Source organism: Garra rufa, chromosome 17 (genome assembly GCF_049309525.1).
Source record: "Garra rufa chromosome 17, GarRuf1.0, whole genome shotgun sequence".
Classification (NCBI taxonomy): Eukaryota; Metazoa; Chordata; class Actinopteri; order Cypriniformes; family Cyprinidae; genus Garra; species Garra rufa.
In genome coordinates this window covers 24,328,504-24,334,391 of record NC_133377.1, presented here as the reverse complement: position 1 = coordinate 24,334,391, position 5,888 = coordinate 24,328,504, and the positions used below count along the sequence as shown (strand labels likewise).

The 5,888-nt window shown below is 42.2% G+C and overlaps 1 pseudogene; it reads left to right on the top strand.

Annotated features, from left to right (window-relative positions):
• Nucleotides 1–336: 336 nt before the first annotated feature.
• Nucleotides 337–1,329, top strand: LOC141289322 (uncharacterized; annotated as a pseudogene).
• Nucleotides 1,330–5,888: the final 4,559 nt, after the last annotated feature.

Genomic DNA, 5,888 nt, shown 5'->3' with positions numbered 1-5,888 from the left:
TTGACACATGACTTATATTTTATATTAATGTTACTGCAAAACTACACACACAAATCCCTACATTTTTCAGTGCTTACACCATGTGGTCATTTAGAAAGCACTAGCATTCAATAATGTTAACTTAAGTCAGCACAGCTTGAGCTCAGTTAGCACACAATTAACCAAGTGGAAACACTAGGAGTCAAAATTTGTCACACACCAATCAGAAATTTTGATGGATAGATAAAAGGGCCAAAGCCAACTAATTCAGGTTTGAAACAATGGATCCAAAAAGACATAAGGGAAGAGGTCTAGAACATCACAGTGGAGGAGGAGGAGGAAGAATAGGTAGAGGACATGGTGAAGGAGGAGGGAGAGGAGGAGGAGGAGAAGGAGGAAGAAGAGGTAGAGGACATGGTGAAGGAGGAGGTAGAGGAGGAGGAGGAGAAGGAGGAAGAAGAGGTAGAGGACATGGTGAAGGAGGAGGTAGAGGAGGAGGAGGAGGAGGAGAAGGAGGAAGAAGAGGTAGAGAACATGGCAAAGGAGGAGGGAGAGGAGGAGGAGGAGGAAGAAGAGGTAGAGGACATGGTGAAGGAGGAGGGAGAGGAGAAGGAGAAGGAGGAAGAAGAGGTAGAGGACATGGTGAAGGAGGAGAAACAGGAGGAGGAGGAGGAGGGGCAAGAAGAGGTAGAGGACATGGTAAAGGAGGAGGTAGAGGAGGAGGAGGAGAAGGAGGAAGAAGAGGTAGAGGATATGGTGAAGGAGGAGGGAGAGGACGAGGAGGAGGAAGAAGAGGTAGAGGACATGGTGAAGGAGGAGGGAGAGGAGAAGGAGGAGAAGGAGGAAGAATAGGTAGAGGACATGGTGAAGGAGGAGGTAGAGGAGGAGGAGGAGAAGGAGGAAGAAGAGGTAGAGGACATGGTGAAGGAGGAGGGAGAGGAGAAGGAGGAAGAAGAGGTAGAGGACATGGTGAAGGAGGAGGGAGAGGACGAGGAGGAGGAAGAAGAGGTAGAGGACATGGTGAAGGAGGAGGGAGTGGAGAAGGAGGAGAAGGAGGAAGAATAGGTAGAGGACATGGTGAAGGAGGAGGGAGAGGAGAAGGAGGAGAAGGAGGAAGAAGAGGTAGAGGACATGGTGAAGGAGGAGGGAGAGGAGAAGGAGGAGAAGGAGGAAGAAGAGGTAGAGGACATGGTGAAGGAGGAGGGAGAGGAGAAGGAGGAGAAGGAGGAAGAAGAGGTAGAGGACATGGTGAAGGAGGAGGGAGAGGAGAAGGAGGAGAAGGAGGAAGAAGAGGTAGAGGACATGGTGAAGGAGGAGGGAGTGGAGAAGGAGGAGAAGGAGGAAGAATAGGTAGAGGACATGGTGAAGGAGGAGGGAGAGGAGAAGGAGGAGAAGGAGGAAGAATAGGTAGAGGACATGGTGAAGGAGGAGGGAGAGGAGAAGGAGGAGAAGGAGGAAGAATAGGTAGAGGACATGGTGAAGGAGGAGGGAGAGGAGAAGGAGGAGAAGGAGGAAGAAGAGGTAGAGGACATGGTGAAGGAGGAGGGAGAGGACGAGGAGGAGGAAGAAGAGGTAGAGGACATGGTGAAGGAGGAGGGAGAGGACGAGGAGGAGGAAGAAGAGGTAGAGGACATGGTAAAGGAGGAGGGAGAGGAGAAGGAGGAGAAGGAGGAAGAAGAGGTAGAGGACATGGTGAAGGAGGAGGGAGAGGATGAGGAGGAGGAAGAAGAGGTAGAGGACATGGTGAAGGAGGAGGGAGAGGAGAAGGAGGAAGAGGAGGAGAACGATGACGACAAGGAAGGGGAAGAGCAAGGGCAAGTAGGCAAACAGTCTCGAATAGGGTTGGGAATCGAAAATCGATTCTGATTCTGGAATCGGATACTTAAGATAAAGAATCGGATACTTGTTATAAAATTAAAATTTCGATTCCTCGTTTCGATTCCTGGGTGCATTTTTTCATCTAGTGATCTGCCAGGACCTTACGTGGTAATGTAAACATCAGTCAAAAAGATGGATCGCGGTAAGCGTTTAAAAGTGTGTCTACGCTTTGTAAAACCTGAAGACAAATCTACCGCTGCACGCAAACTTCATCTTAGAGATCTCCAAGGGACGGATTTTAGTCCTGCGCCCGCCCGCTCCAGAAGGAATATATGTTATTTCGTCCCGCAAAAGCCCACATAAAAGTAACTTATACCCCCGCGGGAAGACAGGTATCTACTTCATCTCTTGGCTGCATGAAACAAACCTTCCCGGTAATGTAAAGGCAAAGATGACCAGAGTAATAGTAACGAACTCGCGCGTGCCTAATGTATTCCTTCTTGTATATCAGAGTCGTACATTAGGCACGCATAAGTCCGCTGTTGATTCACAAAATATTCATTATTTCGGGGCTCTGATCCATAGTATTTTTGCGTGAAATTTCTAAATATTTGCATAGTGTTCAAAATGAATGTCCTGTGAGTTTTTTATAATGAATGCTTACCCATAGAGGTGGATCTTGTAAGGTCAGTGGTGTTTATGCACATATGAGCACCATCATAAACAGATTTACAATGTATTTACTGTATTTTTCATTTATGTTTATTTTATAATAAATACAAACAGTAGATATTCAGTCACTTAAGAAAAAGTACTCTGAAGTTGTGAAGAATGTCTGAATTAAATAATTTAGGTGCTTTACATCTGTATATGTATATTCATGTTAAAAAGTTAGAGCAGAGGGTTTTCTTTTAAATTCAAAAGTATAGCTTTAATTTAAAGTTTGTTTGAATTTTTTTATAACATGCAGGAGAAAAATAAAAAGGCAAAACAAATGTTTAGGTTAATAAAAAAGGTTAAAAAAATAAACACCTTTAGAGGAAATGTCAGGCATAGGGGGGCCTTGCAAAATTGACCCGAGAAGAAGGGGGCCCTGATATAAAAAAGGTTGAGAACCCCTGTAATAAAATAATATGTTGCAAGCTAGCACTGAAAATAAACATGTTTAATATATTAATGTTTGACTTTTGTGTTTGTTGTTGTTGTTGTTTTACTAAATTGGAATCGAAACTGGGAATCGAAAAAAATCGGAATCGATAAGTGGAATTAGAATCGAAATCGATAAAATTCAAACGATACCCAACCCTAGTCTCGAATGAAATTCGAGCCATTTTAGTTGACCATGTCCTTGTCCATGGTATGACTATGAGGGAGGCTGGGTAACTAGTAGAGTCAAATTTGAGTCGGTTCACTGTTGCCTCCATCATCAGAACCTTCTGGGAGGAAAACAGGTAGGTGTACTTGCAGTAAGATTGCTCTGTACAGTAACTTTTGAGTGCTGTGACAACACATACATTGCTACTGTAATAAAGAAATGCATCAAATTGCCTCGCATACCGAGTTTCAATATGTTTCGATTTTTTTCCTGTAAAAAAAGGATTGTGACAGTTACAGTAATGAGTGCTTTTATTTATTGTAGGACACAGAGATGACCACCTGGTGGAGGCAGGTTAAGGCTTTTGTTGGAGGAGCAAGAGAGGGAGCATGTAAACATGGTAATTGCCAATAATGTAATCCGCCTGCAAGAGATTCAAAGGAGAGTGATTGAGGATGATCATCATTTTCGAGGGATAAATGGCATCAGTCTCTCCACAATTGCTCGCATCCTCCGAAAGAACCAATTTCGGATGAAACAGGCGTTACGCATCCCTTTTGAACGAAACTCTGACAAACCAATGAGTGGAATATGTTCAGGTATGAGTTTTAATATTGTATGAAGTATTGTGTTTCATCACAGCATAGCAGTTCATGCTGCCATTTGTGCCCTCTTGAACTGTGGTTCAGGGTAGTGATTTACTCTACTTTGTTTTATGTGTTTTGCAGAGAATCTTTGAGGGCCTTTTCCCAATGAAATTATCTTTGTGGATGAGGCAGGTTTTAATCTGACCAAAAGGAGGAGAAAGGGGAGGAACAGAATTGGCCATCGGGCTACTGTAAATGTCCCTGGTCAGCGCGGAGGGAATGTCACTATGTGCGCAGCCATCAGCCAATGAGGGGTTTTCCACCGCCATGCCATTCTAGGACCCTATAACACTATGCTCCTCCTGCTTTCCTTGATGGTCTAAGACAGCATATGTTCCAGCTGGACTACAGGGAACCAGCACAGCCAGAACTATGTTGTTGTTTGGGATAACGTCAGCTTCAATTGCGCTGCTCTGGTTTGGGAATGGTTTACCTATAACCCAAGGTTTCTAACAACTTTCTGCCTGCATACTCTCCCTTTCTAAACCCGATAGAGGCGTTTTTTTCGGCATGGTGGTGGAAAGTGTATGATAGAGAACCTTATGTCCGTGTTCACCTCTTCCAGGCCATGGAAGAAGCCTGCCTAGACATATCAATAGATGCATGCTTACTAAGTCCGTCTCTATATGATTTAGCAGCCTCCACATTTTTTCTTGGTTTAGACAGAAATTAGCAGAACAACTTATTCAGTAGTACATTAACTACACACATCCATGCTGTTGTTTACATCCGAGTATCGCCAATATGACCGTGCATCCGGGTAACTGACCAAACCGTGATTTAAGTGCAAACCCTCTATATTCAAGGCACAGTAAATATTGCTTTCATACAACTGTTCAGTTTTCTTTTCTAGCACTTTAGATATGGTTGCTCCTTTGTACTTAAAGAAGATTAAGGAAAACAGTCCGACACCGTGGTATAATGAGCACACTCATGCCTTTAGAGAGCAGTCCAGAAAATGGAGAGCAGCTGGAGGAAACAAACCTACACGTATTCTGTACTGCATGGTGTGAATGTACCCTATCTTACAGTCAAGCATTAAAAACTGCTAGATCTGATTAGCTTTCATCTCTTTTATAAGAAAAACAAACATAACCCCAGGTATTTATAGAATACAGTGGATGAATTAACAAATAATAAAGCATCAACAGGCATTGATACTAACAGCACAGCAGTAATGACTTAATAAACTACTTTAATTCCAAGATTGATACTATTAGAGATAAAATTGTTACCATGCAGCCGTCAGTCATTTTGTTTAAACACAAATTCATGAGTAGTTCAACAAGTTTATGAGTCTTTATGAGGGAGTCCGTGTTTGAACGGTATTTAGTTCCTGAATGTGAACTATCTACTCACTATCTGATGTAATACTGTAGCTGATGGCTTCATGGTTAAAATTTTAATAGTATGTATTATGGATGTAAAGTAAAGTAAAGCCACTGCATTGAATAAATACCTAGGGTCATGTTTGTGTTCTTCTAAAAGACATGAAAAGTAATCAGATGTAGCAGCTTTTTGCTTTTCTGTAGGATGTGGTACTACTGCATTGATCTGAGCCTATCCACCTTATTTTTTGAGTGGGGACAGCCATTTCTAAATATATCCTCTAGCTGTAAAAAAACAGCTTGTTTTGCTTCTTAATATCGCAAAATGGTGTTTCTAACCATTATTTTAATGTATTGTCTTAATTAAAACTGCACTGAGTTGTAGCACAGGCAATCTTATCATTTATTGACCCATTATTTCCTTACCATTGCTAATGAAGCGGAAGTCTTGCACATTCACAGAAGACAGTTTATTTCCGCGTTGAAAAATAAGCATCAATTATTGGCTTGTGTATTTAAGAGACAAAAGAATGCACAAGGGAACTCCATAACCACAAATGAAGGCATGTGGGAGTATCTTTAGTGGTCTGTGCACTTAAACAGTTTCACCTCACATATTATATTACCCAGCTGCCACTATTTTTCTAAAGAAGAGAATGTTCTCATTAGCAGAACAGCTTTATGACAACAAATCAGTTTTCCTGAGGTAAATAATTCCATTTCAGCCTATAAATGCTCAAGGACAAAGCAGCTTTGAACTTTTGAAGGAGATGAGGAAAACACAACCACACAAGCTTACAG